This window comes from Mobula birostris, chromosome 3 (assembly GCF_030028105.1).
Source record: "Mobula birostris isolate sMobBir1 chromosome 3, sMobBir1.hap1, whole genome shotgun sequence".
NCBI lineage: Eukaryota > Metazoa > Chordata > Chondrichthyes > Myliobatiformes > Myliobatidae > Mobula > Mobula birostris.
This window is the reverse complement of record NC_092372.1, coordinates 149,742,585-149,761,806: the sequence shown is the minus strand read 5'-3', so window position 1 is coordinate 149,761,806 and position 19,222 is coordinate 149,742,585. Positions and strand designations below refer to the sequence as shown.

The 19,222-nt window shown below is 39.8% G+C and overlaps 1 protein-coding gene across 1 annotated transcript in view; it reads left to right on the top strand.

The window, feature by feature from the left end:
- Positions 1 to 19,222, top strand: part of vps50 (VPS50 EARP/GARPII complex subunit) — a 216,257-nt gene that overhangs the window by 28,935 nt on the left and 168,100 nt on the right. The gene's annotated exons all lie outside the window — the stretch shown is intronic.

Below are 19,222 nucleotides of genomic sequence, written 5' to 3'. Positions count from 1 at the left end.
CTGTATTTTTTATTGTAATGGTAGAAAAGTTGTATATTTCAATAGTTAATATTAATGTGTTGACTGGAGAAATAAGATAAAATAGTTGCACAAGCACTTTTGGATGATTCATGACCTCACAATTTTTATGGAAGGAACTTGGAGCTGTAAAGCCAGTTCTGTTCTGGAGTCAGTATCAAAGTATAATACGGTTTCACTCTATTTGCTGTTCAGATATTGAGCAAAATAAGATTTGACAAGGTATCATGAATGCTGTTCATCATTTACAACAGCATGAATTCCACTTTGTAAATTGATTTGATTCAACCTGCCACTGAGCAATTGCAATTTACAAATCACAAATCTGCAATACTGGAGCTGGATGTTATCTTTAGTTCCTGTTTCATATTTGTTTACTCATTTTCATTAAATCTCAGCCCAGTTTTTAGAATTTCTTTCAATGCAGACTGTTATTTTGTGAATCTGTTAACATAGCCTTTAAATTCCAGAGTGAGACTTCTGCATGTTGCAAAGGTGCTCGGCCACTTATGTTTCTCCTGTTAACTAAATGTAATGTCAAGAAGTAAAACTCTTCCCCTCAAGATATTGCTTGCTCTTAAAGTCACTCTCGCTAGATTTGCAAATGAAAATTAGTTGGTGTCAATTGGAAAGTTATACACATTGCTTATTCACATTCTCCGACAATAATTTGTTCAGTGGTAGTGCATGTTGTACTACTGAGTATATTTGACAGGTATGTAAAGAAAGATTCTGTTCTAATCTAAAGCACCTAAAGTAATCTGTGCAAAAAGTTGTTGTCACTGGTATAGTTAGAATAAATAAAGTGAAGTGATTTTCATGGCTGAAGACCTTTTGGGTTTGTGATCTGAACAAGAAAATAATAGAGGTGGTAAAGGTTTGGCATTCCTTATCTAATGGGTGGAAACTCATTCAATTGTATTTTTTTCAAAGGGAGCTGTGTATTTCATAAAGAATAAAATATAATCAGATAGTTGTGCATAGCTGCTTCTTAAGCCCATCACCCCTACTGGGGCATAGGCTGCTAACAGTACCTTGCCAGAGTCCTTGTTCTGGACTTCTGTTGCTCTGTTTTTAGGGATGGGGTTGCTAACCCCATGCCCAGTCCTCCTCGTTTTGCAGTCACGTTTGGGACAGTCCATGACGGAGCTTGTACAAAGCTTGGGTTAATTAATTACATTGTTTGTCAAAAGATTCAAACAAGAGAAAAACAGATTTCCCTGGAAATAGGAGAATGAGGGAGATTTGATAGACATATCCAAAGTTGAAGGGTATAGATGGGATTAATGCAAGCATGCTTTTTATCCACGGAGGTTGGGTGAAACTAGAATTAGAGGTTATCTGTTAAGGGTGAAAGATGAAATATTTAAGGAGAACCTAAGGAGGAAATTCTTCACTCAGGGAGTGGTGCAAGTGTGAAATGAGCTTCTAGAGGAAGTGGTAAATGCCGGTTCAGTTTCAACCCTTAGGAGAAATTTGGATAAGTACATGGACAGGAGGAGTTTGGAGTGCCATGGTCCAGGTGTGAGTCGATGGGACTAGGCAGAGCAACAGTTTGACATGGACTAGATGAGCCAAAGGGCCTGTTTCTTTGCTGTGACACACATCAAAGTTGCTGGTGAATGCAGCAGGCCAGGCAGCATCTCTAGGAAGAGGTGCAGTCGACATTTCAGGCCGAGACCCTTCGTCAGGACTAACTGAAGGAAGAGTGAGTAAGGGATTTGAAAGTTGGAGGGGGAGGGGGAGATCCAAAATGATAGGAGAAGACAGGAGGGGGAGGGATGGAGCGAAGAGCTGGACAGGTGATTGGCAAAAGGGATACGAGAGGATCATGGGACAGGAGGTCCGGGAAGAAAGGCGGGGGGGGGGGAACCCAGAGGATGGGCAAGGGGTATATTCAGAGGGACAGAGAGCGAAAAAGGAGAGTGAGAGAAAGAATGTGTGTATAAAAATAAGTAACAGATGGGGTACGAGGGGGAGGTGGGGCATTAGCGGAAGTTAGAGAAGTCGATGTTCATGCCATCAGGTTGGAGGCTACCCAGACGGAATATAAGGTGTTGTTCCTCCAACCTGAGTGTGGCTTCATCTTTACAGTAGAGGAGGCCGTGGATAGACATGTCAGAATGGGAATGGGATGTGGAGTTAAAATGTGTGGCCACTGGGAGATCCTGCTTTCTCTGGTGGACAGAGCGTAGATGTTCAGCAAAGCGGTCTCCCAGTCTGCGTCGGGTCTCGCCAATATATAAAAGGCCACATCGGGAGCACCGGACGCAGTATTCCCATTCTGACATGCACACATTTTAACCCTCTCCCTCCCCCCCATTCTGAGTGAATATTATTCCACCTATCATAGTAGTCAGTACCTAACCCGGCCAGGTCAGGTCAGACCAGACCAAACACAACACTACTAACGTTACCTGCAGAGGGTATGGGAGAAAAGTATTTTATGAAGAGTTCAATGTAGTGGGGAGGCTATCGATGCATTTCTGTGTTTCGTCTACTGAGTGTAGCCACTTCTTGTCACTGCTGGGAAGTGTGATACGGAGCCGTACAGGGTATAGTAGGGAAGGCCTGAGTCCTCTGTTGTATAGCTCCATCATTACTTTTCTGTACTCGGCTCGCAGGCTCAAAACTTCAGGACAGTAATCCTCCACAACCGGAATCTGCTGGCCACGGTATTCTAGCTTCCCTTTCCGCCGGGCCTCTTTAACCAGAAAATCTTTAATCTGGTAGCGGTGCAGGCAAAGAATAACTGGATGTGGTCTCTGTCCTGGGGCTGGTTTAGCTGCTAGTGAACGGTGGGCTCTATCAATCTCCGGCAGGGATGAGAGCATCTCTTTCCTGAAGATCTCACAAAGCATACTGGAAAAAAATTCAGTAGGATGGTCGCTTTCAATAGATTCTGGCAGACCCAGGATGCGTAGGATCTGCCGTCTGCTCCGGCCTTCCATGTCAGTAACTTTAGTCATTAGCTTGATATTGTTTTCACATAGGCTGGAGCAGATATTTCCAGTTCACTGACGCGCTGGCTCAGGACGTCCGTAGCGAGCTCGAGAGAGCGTAAGCGTTGGCCATGGTCCTCGACTTTGCATTGTATTTGGTCGAGTTTCGTTTCCAGCAGACTGAAAGAGGATATAATTTTGGCTGCTGTCACCGCATGGTGTCGGTCTAGCAGCGTGGAGATGGCCACTACTCCGCCAAATCGTCTTTTTTCCCGGGTTTAGTGCTCTTTGAAGTCATTGCGAAGTGAGCATAGTCACAGGCAGGGGGAAGAGCAAAAAGTAACAGTTTGGTATGAGAGAAGGGGGAAGAGGGAGTGTGGAGACAGAAAATAAGATGAGCGCTCGTTCTCTGCAACTACTCCATGTGGCTCGAATATGTTTTTTAAAATAATATCTTTTTAATTTCAGACTCTTTCATTCTTATGTAATGACTATCCCTGCTTGGCTTAGTTGATTTATTTTGGGATTGTTTTTAGCAATACAGAACTTGCATTCTGGGGCCATGTATTCTGCCACTACTATAAAACTTGCTTTTGTGCTTGGGTTTTTAATACCTTACTAATTCATTTTCACATTTAGCTGTTTTATGTTTCCCTTTGCTGAGCTGAGACACTCTTATTCATCTATCTCATCTCCATAATTCATAAGATCATAAGATATAGGAGCAGAATTAGACCATGTAGCTTATTGAGTCTGCTCTGCTATATCATCATGGCTGATTTATTCACCCTCTCAACCGCATTCTCCTGCCTTCTCCCTGTAGCCTTTGATGTCCCGATTAATCAAGAAGCTATCAAACTTCACCTTAAATATACCCAGTGACTTGGCTTGCAGATTTATCTGTGGCAATAAATTCCACAGATTCATCACACTCTGGCTTAAGAAACTTTTCCTTATCCCTGCTCTAAATGGGTGTCCCTCTATTCCAGGGGCCCCCAACCTTTATTAGGCCATGGACCAATACCATTAAGCAAGGAGCTCAGGGACCCTAGGTTGGGAACCTTTGCTTTATCCTGAGACTGGGTCCTCTGGTTTGAGTCTCCCCTACTATAGAAAACATCTTCTCAACATCCATTCTCTCTAGCCTTATCAATATTTAATAGGTTTCAGTGAGATCCTCCCCCATTCTAAACTCCAGTGAGTATAAGCCCAGAGGCATCAAATGCTCCTCATATATTTGTCCTTTCATTCCTGTAAATATTCTTGTGATCTCCTCTGGACCCTCTCCAATGCCAACACATCTTTTCTTAGGTGAAGGGCCCAAAACTCCAAGTGTGGTCTGACCAATGCCTTATAAAGCCTCAACATTACATCCTTGTTTTCATACTCTAGTCTTCTTGAAATGACTGCTAACATCACACTTGCCTTCCTCAACACCTGCAAGTTAATGTTTAGGGAATCCTGCACATTGATTTCCAAGATCCCTTGTACCTCAGATTTTTAAATTTTCTCCCCATTTAGAAAATAGTCTATACCTTTATTCCTTCTACCAAAGTGCATGGCCATACACCTCCCTGCCTATAATCCATCAGCCACTTCTTTGTTCATTCTCCTAATCTGTCTTAAGACCTTCTGCAGTCACCCTGCTTGCTCAAAGCTACCTGCCCCTCCACCTATCTTCATATCATTCACAAACCTGGCCAGAAAATTATCAATTCTTTCAACCAAATCTAAGTAAATTTTATTATCGAAGTACACGTTGCCATCTACGGCCCTAAGATTCATTTTCTTGTGGGCATACTCAATAAGTCTACGGAATTACAGAATCAATGAAAGACCGCCCAACTAGGGCATTCAGCCAAAGTGCAGAAGACAACAAACTGGGCAAGTATAAAAAGAAGCAATAATAATAAATATGCAATAATTATTGATATGTGAGATGAAGAGTCTTTGAAAATGAGTCCATTGGTTGTGGGAACATTTCAGTGATGGGGCAAGTGAAGTTATCCCCATTGGTTTAAGAGCCTGATGCAGACATCCCACCTCCCCCGGATGTTCCGTGAGTCTCCCGCATATGAATAGTGGCTCCCTGATGCCCGCAAATTATATACGATATCACGGAAATCAATTTTTTTTGAGAGCGAGCGCGCGAGAGAGAGAGAGAGAGAGCGAGCGAGCGCGAGAGAGCAAGCAGGCGAGAGGGGGAGAGAGCAAGCAAGCGAGAGCACGAGAGAGAAAGCAAGCGAGAGTGCGCGAGCGAGAGAGAGAGCGCAAGAGAGAAAGCAAGAGCGCGAGAGTGACCACGAGAGAGGGAGAGAGAGAGTGAGCGAGAGCGCGCCGTGGCAGTATTCCAGAAAAAAAATATAAAACGTATGTCACCCCAGACTACACTAAAGTGTACCCCGCCTAATAGGGGTCAAAAATAATGACAGTGTTGCTCGCTGCACTGTTTGCAACAGTGACTTTTCTATTGCCCATGGTGGGTTAAGACTGTAAAAGACATGTTGAGGTGAGTGTAACAGGTGTCATTCATTCATTAGCATAGCTAACGTTATTTAAACTAGCTGGCTGGCTGCTAGGGAGCTACTCTATTGCAGGCATCCCACCTCTCCCGGAAGTCTCCCACAAATTGATGGTGCTACCTCCCTGAAATGAGTTTTTGCAGGGTGGGATGTCTGCTGATGGCGGAGGGGTGGTAACTGTTCGTGAACCAGGTGGTGTGGGTCTTGAGGCTCTTGTACCTTCTTCCTGATGGAAGCAGCAAGAAGAGAGCATGTCCTGGATGGTGGAGGTCCTTGATGATGGACTGCTGTGTTTCTGCGACAGTGTTTCATGTAGATGTGCTCGATGGTTGGGAGGGCTTTACCTGTGATGGACTGGGCCATATCCATTACTTTTGTCGGATTTTCTCTTCAAGGGTGTTGGTGTTTCCATACCAGGCTGTGATGCAGCCAATCACTATACTTTCCACTACTTTAGAAGTTTGTCAACGTTTTAGATGTAATGCCAAATCTCCACAAAGTCTTACGGAAGTTGAAGTGCTGACATACAACTTCAAAAGAAGTGGACCCAGCACCAACCCCTTCAGGACACCACTAGTCAAGGGCAGCCAACAAGAAAAGGTCCCCTTTATTCCCACTCTTAGCCAGCTGCCTGTCAGCCAATCTTCTCTGCATGTAGATATCTTTTCTGTAAAACCATGGGCTCTTGTTAACCTGCCGTGTATAGCATCTTGTCAAAAGTCTTCTGAAAATCCAAATAAACAACATCCACTGACTCTCCGTTGTCTATATTGCCTGTTATTTCCAACATTTTTTCCAACCACTGAAGTCAGGTTAACTGGCCTATAATTACCTTTCTTCTGTCTTGAAAGAGTGGAGTGACATTTGCAATTTGCAAATTTTCAGTCCTCTGGAACCATTCCAAAATATAGTGATTCTTGAAAGATCATTATAATGCCCCCAAAATCTATGGGGCGTAGTCCATCTGGTCCAGGTAACTTATCTACCTTCAGACCTTTCAGCTTCCCAAGCATCAACTTAATAGCAACAACATTCACTTCTGCACACAAAAAGCTGGAGGAACTTCGCAACGGGGCAGCATCTATGGAAAGAGTACAGTCAATGTTTCGGCCAAGATCGCCTTCATATTGAAATATCCCATGGCTATTGCAACATCGCCCTTTTTCATTTTTAAAATCTTTTTTATTAATTATCAACAAAAAATACATTAAGGTAATCAAGGCAATATGTCCATATATACAATGAAGAATTAAATTACCAAATAACTGTTTAACAAAGCTAAACAATATATCAATAATAATTTTAAAAAATAGAATTTTTTTTGAAAGAAAAGAAGGGGAAAAAAAAATCCCTACTAACAAACAAAAAAACCCTACTAACTTTAAAAAAAACAAAAAAAAAACACCCCATTGGGAGCACAGCTCCAGAGCTATACGCCATACAAGCTTCCATAAAAGAAAAACATCAATCCGCCAACTCAAATCCACTTAAACAAAAATCAGATGGAAACCATCTTAATTAACTCAAATTAGATGATAGTAGTGGGCAAATGAACCCCATCTTTTCACAAAATCAAATTGAGGATCAATAGTTCGACTTCTGATTTTCTGAAAACTGAGACATAGCATCACCTGAGAGAACCATTGTATCAAAGTGGGAGCAGAGGCATCTTTCCATTTCAATAAAATAGCTCTTCTGGCCAATAATGTAACAAATGCAATTACATGTTGGTCTGGTAGAGAAATACAAAACTGCCAATTTATTAGGTTGTAAATTAATTTTTAAAACTTTAGAAATTGTAGAGAAAATAGATTTCCAAAGATGTTTCAATATAGAACACAACCAAAACATATGTGTCAATGTAGCTGTCTCGGTTTTACATCTATCACACTGACTATCAACATTAGGAAACATTTTGGACAGTCTCTCCTTTGTCAGATAGTAATGATGTACAATTTTAAATTGGATTAAAGGGTGACTGGCGCAAATCGAAGAAAAGTTAACCAACTTCAAAATTTGCAACCAGTCCTCTGTTATCAAGGTCATGTTAAGCTCTCTTTCCCAATCTTGCTTAATCTTAAGTGAAGGGCAATTGTGCTGTTTTAACAATAAATTATAAATTTTCCCAATAAATCCTTTCACTAAAGGGTTCATTTTAAAAATAATATCCAACAGGTCAGATATATGGAAAATTACATAAATATTCTTGTAAGAAATGTCTGACCTGAAGATATTGCAGGAAATGTGAATACGAGAGAGTATTTAGTTATTCATTTCTCAAAAGACATCAATCGGCCATCTTGGAGCAGATCCATGAAGGAATAAACTCCTTTATTCCTCCAAAGAAGAAAGGTAGGATCACTTAATGAAGGTTTAAATAAATAATGTTGATAAATTAAACTAAAAAGTTTATATTTTTTGAGATTTAAAAAAATTACAAACTGGTACCAAATTCGTAATGACTGCTTAATTATAGGATATAAATTTAGATAAGCAATTTTGGCCAATTGTACAGGTAAAGAAGCTCCTAATAACGAGGTTAAGTGAAACTGTTTCACAGCTTTCAGTTTCAAATCAGCCCAAGGTGGTCGTTCATTTTTATCAGCCCAGTATAACCAAAAACACACATAACGTATATTAACACCCCAATAATACATTCTTAAATTAGTCAGGACAAGACCTCCATCCTTTTTTAATTTTTGTAAATGATATTTACCAATTCTTGGTCTTTTATTATTCCAAACAAAAGATGAAATAATAGAATCAACCTGATCAAAAAACTTCTTAGTTTAAAAAAAAGGGATATTTTGAAATAGATATAAAAAATTTTGGTAAAATCATCATTTTAACTGCATGAATTCGGTCAGCTAATGAAAGTGTAAGTGGATTCCATCTACAAAATAGTTGCTTCATAAAATCCACTAAAGGCACTAAATTAGCTCTATAAAGGTCTCTGTGATTTTTAGTGATAATATTTAAAAGAGTCCGTAACTTTAAAAGGAATATCATCACATATAGAAGCAGAATCATTTAGAGGAAATAATTCACTTTTGTGAAGGTTTCGTTTATATCCTGAAAACTTTCCAAATTAATTTAATAATTTCAATAAAGTAGGAATGGATTCTTCAGGATTCGAAACATAAACTAAGAGATCATCAGCAGAAAGGGAGATCTTATGAATACCCATTTATGGAAATTCCATGGATATCTTTAGCTTCACGAAGTGCAATAGCCAAGGGTTCCAACACCAAATTAAATAACAAGGGACTTAACGGACATCCTTTTCTCGTACCTCGGGAGACTTGAAAAAAAGATCTGCAATTATTAGTAATAACAGTAGCAATAGGGCTTTTATATATCATTCTAATCCACTTATTAAAATTAATACCAAAGTTGAATTTCTCTAAAACGTTAAATAAGTATTTCCATTCAACTCTGTCAAATGCTTTTTCTGCATCGAGAGAAACAACACATTGGAGAGTCTTAGAAAAGGATGAGTATATAACACTTAACAGTCTCCGAGTATTAGAGAAGGAATAACGGGCCTTTATAAAACCTGTTTGGTCCTGCGAGATAATTTTAGCTAGATTATTCTCCAGTCGATTAGCCATTATTTTTGAAAGAATTTTAGCATCCACATTTAATAATGAGATAGGTCTATATGAAGCACAGTCAGTAGGGTCTTTATCTTTCTTATGAATTAAAGAAATAGAAGCTTCATGAAATGTGGGAGGTAACTCTCCTATCAAAAAAGAATCTTTAAGCATTTCCAACATATATGGAGAAAGCAATTCTTTATAAAGCATAAATATTATCTAAGTCTTTAATTTGACTTGAAATCTTATCTAACTCTGTTTTCGTCTGTTTCTTAAGCTTAGCTAAATAGGAGATTATCTGACCGCGCAAGTATGCTTTAAATGTATCCCATATACACCTTATCCTTGTTATATGCGAGGGATACGTTCCTCGAAGTTGACGCATAATGTGAAATCGCATAATGTGAATAATTATTTAAATGGAGAAAATAGGAATGCGTTCCAGAGGGCTTCCTATATATGTTTTATCTGTAATTTATTCGCATTTTTATACCAATATGACACAAAAGCAGTACTACAAGACAACATTTATGTTATGTTTAATCAATTTAAGGTAATATTCAATGTAATAAATCATAGAAAGTTAACATCCTCTGGTGTACAGTACTCACCAACAGTGGCAGGTGTGTTCGCTCCGGGAGATGAGTGGTTGTTGTGTCGGGCAGCTTTACATGGATAAGGTGGATGGTTGTGGTCATCAGGATAATATCAAGCACAGCAAGGGGTGAAGGAAGACTCACAGAACTCTTAGAACTGCCGGCAGCAGAAGATTACTGCAATTTGAATAAAGTAGAGAGGGTTGTTTGCTTGGCAGCATTTTGTTTTAAATTTGCTTGTAGGGAAGAAGGGTTGACAGCAGGGAACGACTGAAATGCTGATTCCGTTCTAAACTTGGGTCCTTGTCCATCGCCATTTGTGCCAAGTGTTCTGACTTCTACCATTCCCTCACCATTGGTAAACCCCCAGGATTTTCAAAATCGTCTGTTGCTTACAGAATCTGAGAGAGAGTTCACTGTAAAAAAAAATACATATGCCTTGAATGTGGATCACACCTTGGTCGAGTGGTTGAATCAGCGATATGGTGTTAAGCGGCAGGAAACGCACTGTTATGTTAGGATGAATGCTGTCCAAATGTTTAGGATGGGCTGGCGCATTGTCAAGCAACAGAAGAACTTTAAATGCAAGATTCTGTTCCCGGCAGTAGTGTCCCAGAGCTGTGTTACCTTCAGCTGATGCCACCTTGTTTATAATTTCCAACTTTTTTTCAAGTGTTAAAGTGGTTCTCTGCCGCTCGGCTGACGGCCCAAGTCATGATATTGGACGCTTAGGAGGCATAGTTAAATACTTCAAACACAAAATCACTGCACCGTAGGTAAAACCAACAGAAGTTTAAGATTGCGCATCCACATCTTGCCAAAACCAATGTGAGAGTGGTGGGAGAGAAATTGTGAGGCGCGCGCACCTGACTTGTATTGGCAGGAAAGCAGTGCTTCTCATCTCGACTGTGAGGCGTGCGCACGTGACTCGTATTGGCGGGAAGGCAGTGCTCCTCGCATAACTGTGAATTTTGGACGCATATAACGAGACGTTGGTAGAAATACGTTCCTCCACATAACTGTGAATCTGCATAGTCTGAAGACGTATATAACGAGGATAGGGTGTAATCAATTTCGACACACCTCCCGTATTGTTAAAAAGAAAAAAATCTTTTATCTGAGTCTCAATAAATTTAACAAAGTCCGAACTTGGTAATAAATTTTCTGGAAAATGCCAAGGTAAATTTGCAATACCGACATCATTCAATTCAAAAGCAAAGCTTAGAGGGGCATGATCCAAGACAACGATAGCATCATATTTACATTTCTGAACTTTGGACAAAAATCGGAAATCAGCTGTAAGATAATCGATTCTCGAATATTTTTTGTGAACATGTGGAAAAAAAAGAATAATCTCTATCATTAGGATGTAGATGTCTCCAAACTTCAACTAGGCCATAATCAATTTAAAAAAAAGAGTTAATAAGTGATGCAGAGCAACTCGGAAGCTGCTGATTGGTTGAACTCTTGTCAATCAAAGAATTTAAACAACAGTTAAAATCATCACCCATTAACAACATATATTGATTTAAATCTGGCAATAAAGCAAATACATTTTTTAAAAAAGAAGGATCATCTATATTGGGTCTATATAGATTAACCAGGACAATTTTTCTATTACAAATTGTTCCTTTAACAATTAAAGATCTCCAATTGGTATCTCACACAATGTCTTCTTGGATAAATAAAACATTAGATAAAAAGAGATAACTCCCTTTGTTTTATTTTGACAAGTGGTATGAAATTGAAAGCCCTTCCACATTTTAAAAAATCTGTTTTGATCGCCTGTCCTGATATGTGTTTCTTGAGCAAAAATTATATTGGGTTGGAATCGAATAATGATTTAAAAAATCTTCTTTCGCTTAATGGGATGATTCCAGCCACGTACATTCCAATTTATAACGTTTATCTGTTTAGCTACCATTAAAAAAATTATTATTTTTTTTTAACACATAAATACACACATACCAACACGGGCTAATCAAAACTGGCGGTGATAAGTATAACCATATACAAAACACACATGCTCCGGAACTCCGTAATGGGGGAAAAAATACAATAAAGAAAACTAAAATTGATCCTACAATGAATCCTACAGCTCAAAACTAACCCCAATCCTTTCACCACCCCGAAAGTCTGAAATTTGGCCAAAAAAAAGATGAAATGCGTCCTCATAGAAGTAAGAAAAGAGAAACAGACTCCGCGAGCTGCCCATTTTATAATAGTGATTTTAAAAGTTTTCCTTAATTCCTCCCCCCAATTACAAAAATAACACATGACCCTGAAATAAGAAAACCTTGCAGAGGAAAAAAAGGTGTTTATATTTAATCATTAAAAATAAACTGGGGAATGCAAAAACAGACTCCAAAAACGTCAAAACAATAAAATTAAACAAAGAGCAAAATGTCTATGTAATCTCTAACGAAGAAAAATCAGCGCCATTTTCCATTTAACTTACACGCCCAATAAAAAAAACTGTTTTTAGAAGAAAAACTGAAACTAATTATCTATCTACTAAGCACTCCCTGCTCCATATATAATGAAAACTATCACTTAATTAATGAAAAAAAGGAGGATAGAAACAAATAATCAAGCCGGTTAATAATCTGTCCGCTGTGTTAGTTCACTCAGTAAACCAAACAGATTTCGGAAAAGTCATTCATTAGTCACATCAAAAAGTTCACATCTTCTTTAAATGGTCCATCGATCAAAGGACATCTTCAGCGAATCAGAAATCTTCAAAGCTTGTTTTCTTTCAGAAATAACAGATATTCAGCAGACCTAAAGCCATTCAAACCTCGGCCACATCCTGAATAGAATTAACGTAGTCCAATGCCGCTTTGGGATCCAGAAGAACATTTGGAGTCGAATCTTTAGGAAATAATTTTAATCGGGCTGGATAGCGAAGTGATAGGAATAATCCCTTATCATAGACTATCTTCATTGCTGGAATGAATTTGAACAGCTGGTCCACAACTTACCGTGGATAATCTTAATAAAAATGAATCTCGGAACCCTTGAATTTAGAAACTCTGTGTTTCCTTGCATATTTCATGATTTGGTCTTTAACTTTGAAACGAAGAAAGCCGACCAAAACTGACCTTGGTTTATCCGGATCTTGAGATTTCGAAGTGAAAATTCTATGCGCTCTTTCAATATCGGGTGGCTGAGGTAAAATATGCAGAAACAGAGATTGAAACAAATTAGCAAAATAGTCCAATAAATTCCCACTCTCAGATCCTTCCTTCAATCCAACAATTCGAATATTATTCCAACGAGATCTTGTTTTCAGATCAATAATCTTACATTGAGACTGTTCCAAGGGGGCTGAGATATCCGCTATCTGATGCTTTGACTCTTTAAATTCAGAATTCAAGGAAATAATATTTTCCTCTACAAATTGAAAACTCTCAACGACTTAATCTCAGAAGTGTTGTTATCTATTTTCTTGTTGAGAGCCATCAACGTATGTTCTAAACACTCAGCCCAAACAGGCATATCCTCTGATTTTTCTTTCGAAGTTTTTCCCTTTCCATTGCTGGATTCAGAGAACTGCTTTCAACTTCTTAAGGATTGTGACATAATAACAACTATTCCCCTCTAAGATCCGACAAATAAAAGTTAAAAATTCAGAGTTTAAACTGGGGAAAAGGAAGAATTAAACGCAGCAACACAAAATGTGTGTCACTCCATTGGGTAGCAGGCGGAGTCTCCCAACATAGCCCTTTTCAGATTTCTTTTCTATCTTCCATTGTAATTTGTGCCCCACATCCTTGCTATTGTTCGAAGGCTTGTATATAACTCCAATCAGAGCCCTTTACTCTTTCAGTTTCTTAACTTTATCAAGGATTCTACATCTTCTGATCCTATGTCATCTGTTTTTAAGGATTTGGTTCCTTTTTTTTAAACCAATAAAGCCACCCCACCCCATCTGTTTATCTATCTGTCCTTTTGATATAATGTGTATCCTTGGACGTTAAGCTCCCAGCTGCGATCCTTCAGTAATTATTTAGTGATGCCAACAACATCATACCTGTCAATCACTAACTACATTACAAGATTATCTACCGTATTCCGTATACTGCATCCATTCAGATATAGCAATTTCAGTCCAATATATTCATCACCCTTTTCGATTTTGGCCCCTTTTGGTGTAATCGATTTTGGTTACACTTTAACTTATCCCACTGACTGCAGTTCTCCCTCTCAATTGCCTGATCTTCCTCACACTACATCTAGCTGTATACCAATTGCCCCATCATCAGCCATATAACTCTGGTTCCCATCCCCTTGCCAAATTAGTTTAATCTCATTGCTACCCAGGTTCTGAAAATTTCTCCCTGCTACCTCCTCATTCTGTTGAAATCTGCATCAGAACCATGAAATCTGTTTTCCTTTCTGGGTGCTGTACTGTGCATTAGATTTCGAAGCAGGAGTATCTCAAGATAATGGGATCAGATTGTCTGTTTTCGAAGGTTCTGCTTTTGAGCTCAAAATGCTACATTATTTTATTATTAGGTATTAATATTCATAATCTAGTTTAACAGCCTCTGGAGTAGGTAGACTGCAAGGTGAAAAAGAAAATGCTGCGCTGAAATATTTGTAGGGAGGGATGTTAGTAGAGTTAATGCATGCTGTAGCGTTAAAACCAATCTATGATCAAAACAATTGCTGCTAGCCTCCGATTATATGGACTGTTGTACTTGTGTGACGCATCCACGGGTCAGGTGATTGCTCTAAAAGTCAAACACTTTATTTGACCCTTTATTAGTAATTAACAAACATACAATTAAGCATTATTGAACGTTATCTCAGTGGTCAGCAAAAGATGCAACCTCTGTCGGTCCCTGGAAAGGAACAGAAGTCAGAATAAGAACGGGAGGGGAGGAAGAAGTACAAGCTGATAGGTGGAGAGGGGCTGGGGTGAAGTGAAGGGCTAGTAACTTGGTGAAAGTGATGAAGGGTGAGAAGAGGGAAGGGTAGAAGACCACGGAAGAAAAGGAAGGGTAGGAGAACCAGAGGGAGGTGATGGGAAGGTAAGGAGATGAGGTGAGAGAGGGCAACAGGAATGGGGAATGGTGAAGGAGAATTTGGGTTGCAGTTACCGGAAGTTCGAAAATCGATGTTCCTGCCCTTAGGTTGGAGACTACCCAGACAGAATACAAGGTGTTGTTCCTCCAACCTGAGTGTGGCCTCATCATAGCAGTAGAGGCATTACTTGTCAGGGAACATGTCCTGTCAGTGCTCTATCAGGACAGACTGGGGAATTCGTCTAGTGAGCTGTTATGGGTGGAATTGAAAAATAAAAAGGTATGACCACATCAATGGGGCTATATTAGAGGAAGAAATTTGTAGGGAGATCATGGACTGTTGAAAGAAACATAAAGTTATTATAGTAGGTAATGTTAATATTCCACATATTACCTGGGACTCCCATACAGTAACAGGACTAGATGGGGCAGTGTAAAGGGGTTAAAAGTGATAATGAGAGATCTTTGCATTTGAAGTGATAGAGGTGTAGGATTCATTGTCTGTAGACAATGTGTTTCTTGTAGAGGGAGCAACCTTGAAGTATAAAGGGACATTATTCCTTAGTATTTTTGACTTGTCTTTCATTATCTCATTTATGGTGGTTTACTGTAATAGTACTGACTAAGAAATTCAGTGCAGTTCTGTGCTGGCCTTGTATCACTAATATTACTTAAACTCTCTAGATGGCAGTGTAGTACCAGTTATCAGAACTTTGTGATCTGGAATTTCAAGGTAGTTATGGCCAACTTGTACCCTGAATTATGGGTCCTGATGTGTTGATTTTAAACATCATTGCCAGACTGCTGACTGGTGGATTGAATTGTTATAGAAATGCTTTGAGAGTCTATTGAGATTTAACTGTTTAAATTTGTAATATATATACAGTGGCATGCAAAAGTTTGGGCACCCTTGGTCAAAATTTCAGTTACTGTTAATAGTTAAGTGAGGAGAAGATGATCTCCAAAAGGCATAAACTTAAAGATGAAACATTCTTTTCAACAGTTGAAGCAAGATTAGTGTATTATTTTTGTTTTGTACAATTTTAGAGTGGGGAAAAAAAAGGAAAGGAGCACCATGCAAAAGTTTGGGCACCCCAAGAGATTTGAGCTCTCAGATAACTTTTACCAAGGTCTCGGACCTTAATTAGCTTGTTAGGGCTATGGCTTGTTCACAGTCATCGTTAGGAAAGGCCAGGTGATGCGAATTTCAAAGCTTTATAAATACCCTGACTCCTCAAACCTTGTCCCAACAATCAGCAGCTATGGGCTCCTCTAAGCAGCTGCCTAGCACTCTGAAAATTAAAATAAATGATGCCCACAAAGCAGGAAAAGGCTATAAGAAGATAGCAAAGTGTTTTCAGGTAGCAATTTCCTCAGTTCGTAATGTAATTAAGAAATGGCAGTTAACGGGAACGGTGGAGGTCAAGTTGAGGTCTGGAAGACCAAGGAAACTTTCCAAGAGAACTGCTCGTAGGATTGCTAGAAAGGCAAATCAAAACCCCCGTTTGACTGCAAAAAATCTTCAGGAAGATTTAACAGACTCTGGAGTGGTGGTGCACTGTTCTACTGTGCAGCAACACCTGCACAAATATGACCTTCATGGAAGAGTTCATCAGAAGAAAACCTTTCCTGTGACCTCACCACAAAATTCAGCGTCAAGTTTGCAAAGGAATGTCTAAGCAAACTTGTTGCATTTTGGAAACAAGTCCTGTGGACCGATGAAGTTAAAATAGGACTTTTTGGCCGCAATAAGCGATGGTATGTTTGGAGAAAAGAGGGTGCAGAATTTCATGAAAAGAGCACCTCTCCAACTGTTAAGCACGGGGGTGGATCGATCATGCTCTGGGCTTGTGTTGCAGCCAGTGACATGGGGAACATTTACTGGTTGAGGGAAGAATGAATTCAATTAAATACCAGCAAATTCTGGAAGCAAACATCACACCGTGTGTAAAAAAAAGCCGAAGATGAAAAGAGGATGGCTTCTACAACAGGATAATGATGCTAAACACACCTCAAAATCCACAATGGACTACCTCGAGGTGCAAGCTGAAGGTTTTGCCATGGCCCTCAAGGTCCCCTGACCTAAACATCATCAAAAATCTGTGGATAGACCTCAAAAGAACAGTGCATGCAAGAGGGCCCAAGAATCTCACAGAACTAGAAGCCTTTTGCAAGGAAGAATGGGCAAAAATCCCCCAAACAAGAATTGAAAGACTCTTCGCTGGCTACAGAAAGCGTTTACAAGCTGTGATACTTGCCAAAGGGGGTGTTACTAAGTACTGACCATGCAGGGTGCCCAAACTTTTGCTTCGGGCCCTTTTCCTTTTTTGCTATTTTGAAACTATAAAAGATAGAAATAAAAAAGTAACCAGGGGTTACTAAACCAGGGGTTTTGACCAGGAGTGCCTAAACTTTTGCATGCCACTGTACGTACACAGTGTGTTCGGTGTTAAACTGAAGCTGGATTTTGCTACATTCACACCCACAACTAGTTTTCTTAGAGTTGTAAACTATTCTTTTCAATGCCTATATATATTTTTTTTCTTGTTGATGTCTAGATAAGAAACTGATTCTCAGAATTTTACATGAAACCCAGACTTCATTTTAGATCGTTGCCTGAAAATAATACATTAAAGAAAATGTACATGATCCTGCAATTCATTGGGCATAGAGACAACAGCAGGGAAGTCATGATGAGCCTTTGTAAAACATTAGCTTGGCACAGTTGAAGTGCTGTGTACAATTATGGGCACGGCAATTACGGAGGTATTTGAAGGCCTTGGAGAGCTGTGAAGAGAGATATGAGAAAGATTAAGACCAAGGAAATTCAGATAGTTTTGAAAATGAAAAGCTTGTGAAGGGATCTGATAATGGGGTTGTAGTTCTAAACCTCGCACAAAAGAAAACTTCGTCCCATTCTCCACCTTTCTGTCCGTCCTTTTTTGCTTATCATCCCATCTCGTTGCCCTCAATAACTTCCTTGATTTGCCCATCACCCACACATTCAAACCTTCAGTTTTCCTCTGGACTTCCTTCCCTTTATTCCATGGTTCACTATCTTTTCCATCTTTTCAGCCCTTTGTCACTTCTATCTTTTGCCTCTCAGCTTCTTACAACATTCCCACTCTTCCTCCTTTCTTACTTACCTATCAACCTTCCCTCACCTCAATCTACCTATTACCCACGAGTTCGTGCTCCACCCTCCACCCCCGCCCTCACTTTTTATGCTAGCTATCTGTCTTTCTTTCTTTCTAGTCCTGATGAAGGATCTTGACCAGAAATGTCAACTGTCTGTTTCCATCTATAGATGCTGTCTGACCTGCTGGATTCCTCTAGCTTTTTGTGTTCTTTGCTCACTCCTGTGTTATTTTTAATGTCAGAATCAGTTTTAACATCACTGACTTATGTTGTGAAACTTGTTTTGTGGCAGCAGTACAGTGCAATACAAAAAAAAGTTGTACATTACAATAAGAAAAAGGCAAGTTTGAAGAACTGGCCATCACTAACAGCATTACATACATGGCTGGCGGCTCAAATGAACCAGCTGCTTGAAGCAGACATGACTGGCCCTGACTGGCTAACTCGAGGAAGGACAGTACTCGTAATGAAGGATCCTCTCAAAGCAGCAACAACATCAAATTACTGGCCTGTAACCTGCCTGTCAACAACATGGAAGCTCCAGTCGGGCATCATAGTCACCAAACTGAAGGAATATGTGTGTAAATTCTTGATCCCTGCTCAAATGAGGATTTGTAATGGAACCAAAGGCTCCAAGCACCAGCTGCTTGTAGACAACGCAGTCATGCGAGACTCCAAGACCAGGCAAACCAGCCTAAGCACAACCTGGATCGACTACCAGAAGGCATACGATTCACTGCCCCACACATGGATCCTGGAATGCCGGTTTCTGTGCAAGGTCAACAAGACACATAGGACCTTCGTCAAGAACTCAATGGGCTGTTGGAGGGCAATGCCAGAAGTTAACTCAAAGCTAATAGTACAAGTGGAATTCAAATGTGGAATAAGCCAGGGTGATGCACTATCCCCATTGCTGTTCTGCATAGGCTTGAACCTCCTCAGCCAGATCATCTTAAGGATCATCTTAATATGTGTACGGATTCAAGAGTACAGTGACTATCAGCCACCTTTTGTACATGGATGACATCAAGCTGTATGCCAGAAATGAAGAGGCATTGAATGTCTAATCCACCTGACAAGGTTGTACATTGGGGTGCCATTTGGACTGGAAAAGTCCAGCTGGATGGTAGTGAAAAGAGGCAAAATTATTAAGACTGAATAAGTCAAGTTACCTGAAGGCTGTATACCAAATGTACAGGACAGCTACAGATATCTGGGGATCCTGCAGGCTCACGGAAGCCATGATGAGGATGCAAGGAAGGCTGCAACATCTAAGTACCTCCAAAGAGTGAGACTGGTCCTATGAGAAGAGCAAGATCAGAGCCATCAACATATTCACCCTACCAGTCATCAGATAGCCAGCTGAGATAGTGTGCAGGC